This window comes from Schistocerca cancellata, chromosome 7 (assembly GCF_023864275.1).
Source record: "Schistocerca cancellata isolate TAMUIC-IGC-003103 chromosome 7, iqSchCanc2.1, whole genome shotgun sequence".
NCBI classification, from domain to species: domain Eukaryota; kingdom Metazoa; phylum Arthropoda; class Insecta; order Orthoptera; family Acrididae; genus Schistocerca; species Schistocerca cancellata.
The window spans coordinates 233,205,055-233,214,278 of NC_064632.1; the positions used below are offsets into that span (position 1 = coordinate 233,205,055).

The 9,224-nt window shown below is 41.7% G+C and overlaps 1 non-coding gene across 1 annotated transcript; it reads left to right on the forward strand.

The window, feature by feature from the left end:
* Positions 1-7,167: 7,167 nt before the first annotated feature.
* Trnas-cga (transfer RNA serine (anticodon CGA)) lies at positions 7,168-7,242 on the forward strand. The gene has a single exon. It is a non-coding gene; the product is annotated as a tRNA-Ser (tRNA).
* The last annotated feature ends 1,982 nt before the right edge of the window (positions 7,243-9,224 follow it).

Consider the following 9,224-nt stretch of genomic DNA (forward strand, 5'->3'; position numbering starts at 1 on the left):
CAAATAAACTAAAGCCCCCAAAAGACATGCTCGGATGTCATTATAACTTCATACACAGACACACCATCGGCAGCTACGTAAACGATATACAGTTGCAGTTCTCTGTGATGCGTAGAAGGCCACCAGGGTGCATTAGTGTTGTTAGTATTTAGTGCTGTTACCAGGCCTGGCAAGGTATATAAGCGACTTGACATTGTCAGATTTGGAGTGAACACTGTGAAGGGCACAGAGGTGCCACATATTCGTGTGGGATAGCGTTTGCAGCACGTGACAGGTACATTTCGGACATCCTATGTCCTCGTGTGTCACCTCTCATGCGACTGTAACGTAGTGCTATTTTTCAACAGTACAACACTCGTCTGAATGTGTCTCTATGGGCTGTGGGCGTGATGCCGATGTACTCTCGTTGCCAGCAAGATCCTGAGATTTGTTGCCGATAGAACTTCTATGGTTACCAGATGAACCTCAACTACGTCCCAGTGTCAATATCCAGGATATCAAGGGCCAATTAAACAGGAGAAGATACGACGGTTTTATGACACCTTCCCCAACTGTATTAGGGCGTGCATCCAGGTCAGAAGGGCAGCACCAGTTTAAATTAAAAGATGTATGTTCGAGTAAAAGGAAAGAACTGTGACATCGTAATAAAACTGTGGGACTCAGCAAAATGCATGCGTAATTTTGGTGTAACTGAAGCAATGGCGAAACGGCAGAATAATTTTAATTTCTATGTAATCATCAACATCATTATCTGCATACGGGATAAGTGAAGATTCAGGCTAATACATTCACACTTTTGATGGTATGAGAATATGAGTGGGACAAGTGCACATAGAATGTTTCTCTGCTACAGAATAAGTTTATTTCTTATTAATTACAATCCAAGCTATGTGAATATTTAGTAAAGTAGACTGTATTACGACGTGATTTCACATAATGTTTAACTTTGAAAATGACTCACCAAACGACAATTCTTCTCTCCTCCCTACACTTGGTTCTGGAAAAACCGTTTGAATGGCACGATCTGATTCTTCACTGGTATCTTCTACCTGTGACCAGATGGAAGTAAGCCTAGATGCTGCTTTTCTTGTAAATTTAAGCACTGAACAATTATCTCGATTCTTCAAGATAACGCTCCCGGTGCAGCTCTTATTCGTTGCAAAGTTTACTAGCACCCAGTTCCTTACATCTACCTTGGAAGAACAGAGTTCGGTATCCCTCCTTTCTTCTTCTTCTACTTCTTCCTCAATGATCTCATTCTGTAAATCAGAGATGTCTAGAGTGGGGATTCGGCTACTGGGAACACTGAATGCACTTTCCTCCGAATCAGAATATAGTTGTTGCTTCTTGGTGGGTGTTGGTTTTCTCTTTTGTTTTGTCTTTGCTTTATATCCCTCCTAAGTCAGGGGTGACTTCGAAGAGCAATCCCCACAGATGTTATAACTTCTGCACCTTCACGCCTCTGGAATCTGCTTCACTCTTTGAAGAAGAAGCTCTTCAAAAGAAGCACCACCGTCTACAGTTTGGTTGGGTGCCTGGAGAACAAGTGTTCTACATTCACTTGGGCCAGCGCCTGTTTCTCCGTTGTTGGGAATAGCTTTAGCTCCTTCGCCTGCCTTTCTCTTGTGATCCTTGCATCCTTTCAGTGACCCGATGTCATATTTGTCCCGTGGCATTACGTTTCTGTGTACACGACAAATGCCAATTCTTCTAAAACCTCTGATGATAAGGTCAGACCGACAATTTAATCCGCTTTCTCACATGAGTTGCGGTAACACACGTTTAGGAATCGTGATTATGTTGCCACTGAACAAGTTTTGCATCCTAGTGTTCTTCAAGGAAAGAAAAACGCAAAGATCTAGTGACTGAAGAAGAAGATTAGTATGAAGTGGATGTTTTAGAATGGTGACATTGGCTTCCACAGCTGCTTCTACTAACTTGTTGTCAGCATGGCTTTTGTGGCCACCATATATCAAAACCACCGGCCTGTTTTCACCAAATGCTGGCAAAATGTAATTTGTGAAATATGAGAGGAAGATGTTACTGTCCATCCATCCATTGGTACTAGCAGCATAGACTGTTCCAGGATATCCATTTATCCCAAACCTATTTAACCTTAAATAATAATAAGTAGAGAGGCTTTTCCTCCAGCAGCATTGAAAGCTGCTGAGACAGTCGTATTCTCCTTTCTTGGTACTGCTGTTGATCTACTAGAACGCGAATTCTTTTGTCCAACAATTTTAGTTTTGGATGGATCTTTACAGAGACTAGTTTCATCGAGAGTCCATGCATTGTTTGGCTTAGAATGAAGCTGTAGTTCATCTAAGCATGTTAACAACAACTCGAAGTAGTCACTTAATACAAACGGATTGGTCATTTTTGTCCGGGTGTATTCCACACTAGGCTGTTTCTTCACAGATATATTGTGGGGTTTCTTAAATCCCAGGAACCACTCCTCACCTGGAATCCCATTCCAGAAATCAGTTATGAGACCATTCTTTGCCACATAATCCACCACAATGGTAATAACCTCTTTTCGGCTTAAGCCAAAATTTCACCTTTCCACTATTTTTAAGCATGAGGTAAGTCTTGTCTCAGAAAGTTCAGGAACTGTCTTGCTGCGCCACAGAGTTGTGTTTTGACTCCTCTTTACGTTTCAGAGTAATTTTCGGAATTCCATAATGCTTAGAAGGTCTATACATTGTAAGAGATGCTCATCTGATATTGTTTAATGCTTCATCCAAGGTCTTCTTGAAATAAGAACTATCTGTGTTGAATATTCTCCTGTACTCCCTAACCGTGATGTAAATAACCTAAAAAAAAAACAGCATCAACTGGGGCAAGTATAAACTACAGTACATACTTCCCCCACCAACCACGGGTGTTACTTTCCCCGCATGGTAAATGATTGGGTCAAGGAAGCACACAGCTTAAAGTCCTAACTGTTATTGCAAACATTCAAAATAACGTAGTAGAATTAAACATCGTTTAAAGCAGTATAGTTACACATAAAAAGTGTTTCGTTTAACCAAAAATTGTTTGCACAATTAAGCATTAAAGATTTCAAAACAATCACTTCAGTCACGACCTGCAGCCATCTTGTCACAGATTGTGTAATACCTACTAAACTTTGAACTGACTACCATCTTTTCTGGAAGTTATAAAAGTTGTAGTCGGACAGCTACAACAACCGATGACAGAGCTAGGTATTATCGTGAAAAATAAATATTAATCCAGTTTACACTTCCCCCGGTTATACACATACCCCATTCCACCTTAATCACTGAAACAGCATACCCTCTCAACTCGTAAAGTTTTATTTCGTTTCCTTCTTCCTTTTCTCGTCGGGCGGTGTATATGGGATCTTCCCCGCACTGCCGCGAGTTAAACACAAACGGCAACACGGCTGGCGTAGTGGCCTACGTTTTCGGTAGAGAGATTATTCTGGAATGTGGAACTCCTGTATCAGCGACAAACTTCTCTCAACTGTCTTGTAGACGGTGTTGAATTTCGTTGTGCAGTCCGGATGTCCGACCCTCCGTAGAGTCGGCCTTGTAGAGACCACTTTTTGTGCCTGTGTATTGTCGACAGAATTGATTAGTCACGTCTTGAGGCGCGTAAGTCTGTGAATGACTGGCTCAATGTGTCGGATGGTTACACCTCGCAGCATGGGTTCGAATGTCAATTTTGTGGCCTTTCGTTGCTAACTCAATAGAGAAGCTACAATCTAATCCAAAGAAAATAACTGCATCTACATATAAATTCCGCAGTGCCCTACACAGTGAATAGTGGAGGGTACATCGCACTAATGTTATCGATTCTCTTCCCTATTCCTTTCACCTAAGTCAGCGAGAGTGAATAACTCTTTAAATGCTCCCGTGCGTGCCCTAATATCTCTTATTCCCTTGGTAACTACATGGAATATGCGGTAGTGATAGCTGGAAATTGCGGGTTATCTTCACTAACCTAATAAGGTTTCGCGAGAAGCTTATATTGTCTTACTACCAAGGATGCCCGTTTAAGTACCCACAGCATTTCTGTTAAACTTTTGTATGATAAGTGGCCTGGGTGTCTCTGAATTCCTCCGATTTCTGGTGCCATTTTGCAGTAGGCATAACAACGAACACTGAAGTAATACTACAACTACCACATACCACAATCCATTTGCGTCTTGCAGGCGATTTCCTTTACAGATGCATAGTTTATTCCAAGAACGTATTCCTTCTTCCATTTCCGTACGCTAAGGCTGATTTATAGTGATGATGACATTTCATATTGCTTCTTACTACTATCCCTAAATGTTTATACCATGTGACGTGGTATGGTCAAGATGTTCACAACTAGTATTATATTCAGACGGTATCGGGTTGTTTCTCGGTGTTATAGCCACAATCTTACATTTATCTCTATTACAAGAGAGATGCCACCCATTTTATCAATGTTTACCGTAATTCATTAGGATTGTCGAACGACGGTACCCTCCTTTACACAAGAGCATCGTCAGATAACCTTCTTGTACTGCTTCTGATACTATGTGGTAGATCATTTGTTTATAGTGAGACCGTCAAAGCTCCTATTATGCTCTCTCTGAGCACAATGTTAATTTAGTTTCTGTGGAACTTCAGCCGTCCATTAGAGCGTGCTACGTTCAATTAGTCAATATAAACGCAAGGAATGGGTAAAGGGCAAGAATTTTCGTTACCTTCACATGCTTTCCAATGTAATCTACAAGTGCTCTCATCCTATACCGTTAGCTACATTTTATTTGTAGGAAATGAAGATGGATCTTTTACTTTCTTTCTCCATTTTCTTGACTGTGCTTCACGTTTAGGCATTATTGCGATTTAAGTGGCCATCAGTACCGCATATTTGGTTGCGGTTGCGCATGTAGTCCTATAAGTCCCAGCGTTACTGCCGTTTGAGAGTTTTTTTGTAGGCTTCACCGAAAAACATGTATCAACCAGTGGAAGCTGCGACGAGTACCACAATATTAACGAGACACACTTAGAAGCAATTTCAAGAAGATCACGTTGAGCATCTCTCTGACGATGTGAGCAATGCATGATTTCTAAGTCACTTCACGTGAGATTAATTTCACCAGGCCACAGTGTAGATGCAGTAATCGAAAGACACGTGTTACTGAACTTTAATTCTTCTCATGCCGTCTCAAGTGGTCCAGTGCCCCTATGAGGCAAAACTATTTTTTACTTGTCACCTACTACATCTCGAAATAAAATCAACAATGGCTTTTTTGTTGCTTCAGGAATGAATGCAATTTCAGCAAACTCAGTTAGTATTGCGCATACAACGGTTACTGCTTCAAACAGTTACCATCTTATTAAGATAATTTTTAGTGTTTGATTTGATTTAAACACTCTATACCATAAGGCACTGGATAACAGAAAGGGAAACTATGGACACTATCTCGTCACCAGTAGAAATGGAAAACGAGGTGGCAGCAAAACGCAATTTCCTTTTCAGTTGCGAAATTCCATCTTTCTCCTGATGGAGGGTCACCAAGACAACTAAAAAATCAATTAAAGTGAATGAACGATAATCTGAACCCATGGGGAGCCGTGTGAAGAACATGTGACATAACCTCACTGCCACTCCATTCGTCCTTAGTACAAGCTATACCCCACCGTGCGCGTCGTAATTCATTAAGAACAGGGTGCCGGGCTGATGGACATTGGGTACTTTTGCCACCGGTGTCTCTTTTTCTTTTGTGGGACATCTACGAGCCAATTGGTAGTAGCTCATTCCATATCGAAGTGGCTTTAAACTGGTAAGATGAAGACCGTGTGGAAGTAAGCGAGGAGAGAACAAATACGACGAGCAACTCGCATTGGTGTGAACCACGATTTGTCCTCGCGGTGTCAGCTGATGAGCGTAAGAGAGAAAGAAATCGAAAAGAAAAAGCGTACCATGTCGGTAACTCATAACGCTGAATTCTGGTCTATGACATCAGGTGTAGTGATGGTACAACGTTTCAAAATTCACAGTGCAACCCCACACTCTTCACATGCTGTATCAAACATATCACACAAGGCTGTTGATATACTTTCCGGGATGTGAGGTCGTGGTCCAAGAAGTTTTCTGCTCCTTACGTTTCGTCCAGGACTGCGCTGGACTTCCTCAGAGGCGCTGCTCCGCTGAGTCTTGCCGGTCGGCAAGACTCAGCGGAGCAGCGCCTCTGAGGAAGTCCAGCGCAGTCCTGGACGAAACGTAAGGAGCAGAAAACTTCTTGGACCACGACCTCACATCCCGGAAAGTATATCAACAGCCATGGCAACCGGTCGTGAAAGACTTCATTCTACAATATCACACAAGGCCACTGAGCTTGAATTTTTGGTTTACTTCTTAAAATAATATTGAGTCTTTGTGTATCATTTTAATACCTAAAACCGTTTCTCTGGTCAGAGTTTACAAATTATTTGTGAACCAATATTTACATTTCGGAAAAATTCACAGTATCAGAGATTTGGACGTTTGGAGTGGTTTCGCATGCAAATTGCATACCGATTAGAATAAGAAGGCTTTCTGATTGCCCAGCAGTCCACAATGGACACTCTGTCAGTGTATTACAGTGGAAGCTCAGGTCAACACATGACGTGCTTTTTATTTTTTCTTCGCAGATGTTCCGAAGGCTTTTGGGCGTGTTCTGCCTTCGATCTGGGAGGCAGTCAGATGATGAGTTTTTCGAAGATCTCATCGACGACGACTTAATTGGAAAGCCAGAGGTGAGTAAAATCGAATTGTATTAGGAGCATCCACTTTCTAATTAGTAACACAATTAACCATAAGTCACATCACAGATTACTGTAACGACTTCGGGAATTAGCATCTCTTTCTTCGTTACTCGTAGTTCTAAACACATCATGAAATAACAATTTCTTTTGTGCCTTCGTGTAAAAGTGCCAATCGAATGGACCTCCTACACATTCGTTTAATGAGAATTCTTCATACAAAAATAATTTACACTAAATAAAGAAGGTTACGTAGATAATTAACAATGAAAAACAAGTTCTCTGGGTTATTTCTTACTTTTAATGTCTTATGGAAGTTTTGGAGCTCACGAAAACAACTCCAGAAGAGCTTCTGTAAAGTTTGGAAGGTAGGAGACGAGGTACTGGCAGAAGTAAAGCTGTGAGGACGGGGCGTGAGTCGTGCTTGGGTAGCTCAGTTGGTAGAGCATTTGCCCGCGAAAGGCAAAGGTCCCGAGTTCGAGTCTCGGCCCGGCACACAGTTTTAATCTGCCAGGAAGTTTCTTATCAGCGCACACTCCGCTGCAGAGTGAAAATCTCATTCTGGAAGTTTCAACTCCAGAAGAATTTACACTATATAGAGAAATGTGTCCTTAAACCAGTCTCTATTGGTTACAAAGTCGGCAACCGCGTAGTTTACAGCACGTACAATGCCTGCTAATACAGCGTTTAATCACTTCGGACGGTTCCCACTAAACTACGATAAAATTAATGTAGAAGTTATATCATGTCGTACTGCCTTCGACAAACCGACTAGGGAAATTACCGATGATTTCGTTCGTCAGATAGCTGTTCTCGTCAGGTAACAGCTTTGAACACGCTTGTATAGTGAACAGAACTGTTATTTGGACAGACTCTGCACCAAGCTGACGCAAAAATCACCGAACAAGGTGGCGCGGTGGCTGACGCAAATGAACCGCCTAAAGTTCAGATCCCCGTCCGACAATCCAGAGTTTGTATTTCCGCGACTTAGTCCGCACCTCCACAGTGTCCTTTGGAGAAGGACACTGCTGATATCATTGATCCTTATTCCTGGATCTAAGAATTTCTAATGACTCGATAATCAACAGGATTTTAATCCTTATCGTCCCTCGTTCCTTTCTTATAAAGAAAACCCGTGATTCCAATCTTTTGATGCAGTACAGGAAATACTATTGTTTGAAATGTTTCAACAAACACTACAATTTCTTCTGCATTGCCTAAGCCAAAATTAGGAACACAGCTGAGGAGAAACTTACAGTTTTCACCAAATGTTAACACACTCTCAGAGAATTTGCGACGCCGTGGCATCAGTCATGTCTGCAGAGCCACAGAGCAGCTAGAGCTTCACTCCATAGGATTCTATTTCAGCGCTAAAGAGGCAAATGACGGCATCGTGCATACAGCACCAAACGACGTAGCCCAGTTCCTTGTGTGATGAGTCGGCACCAGTGTGGCTTGTCCTGTAACCACCCACATCTTCGTGCCAGTAACCTCTGTACCTGTTCGGTAGTGAAGAAGTGGTGTCTACAGGATGAAAGTGAATTCCAATAACAAAATCTCGCACGTTGCTCTGTGTTATATTCTGTGTATTTCGGTATTAGACACCCATCGTAATCAGTGCCTGGCTACCGAGTGATAATGTAATCATGATTTATTCGGTTTCTTCCCTCAGTTACATAGTTTCTGTGAAAATACATACAGAACACTAAAACGGGCGCTATCTGTCCAATTAGCACCACCTCGTTTTAACTTAGAACTAATTAAGGCAGTAGTTCATTTGAATCGCTACCCTACTTCCAACATTTAAATTAAAATTTATATTCAGACATAAGGTAAAATATTATCGTTATTGTGACCTCGTGGCTATACGGAAAACAGTCAAGCGCTGTACTACCAAAGCTCATAGCTTTTTGGTACATTTGATGAAAGTTATAACGCTGCCGAAATTCACAATACAAATGCCAGAATGATTTTTATTTTATTTCTTAAATAAACTCACAGAAAATGTTAGATTTTAGATAGAAGGTAGAAATAATCTTAAACCAACAAATGAATGGATTGTGAGGGTGGAAACAAATCTCCCACAGAGGATGAGCGCCGCGCGTTGCGGCTGCGCTCAGACGTGGACGAGTTGGTGCTGCTGGCAGCGCAGGCGGAGAAGACCCGGCCACCGCCTGCTGCTGTTGACGTAGACTGCGGGAAAGTCATCGGGAAGGTAAGGCGACGCTGAAGGCACACCTTCTCTAATAGATCGCTAGTAACGACTGAGTTACATTACATCTATCCAAATATCTCATAAACACACCTATCTTATATTTAGTATTATTGCGATATGGTTGTAGATCGGCAGATGATGCGTCAACTTTAAAACCGGCAATTTGACGATACTACATCTCCACCCATCAAATACTATCTACACAGATTCAAATACACGCAGACACAACTTCGCTAATAACTCACGAAAAATGTATCAGACAG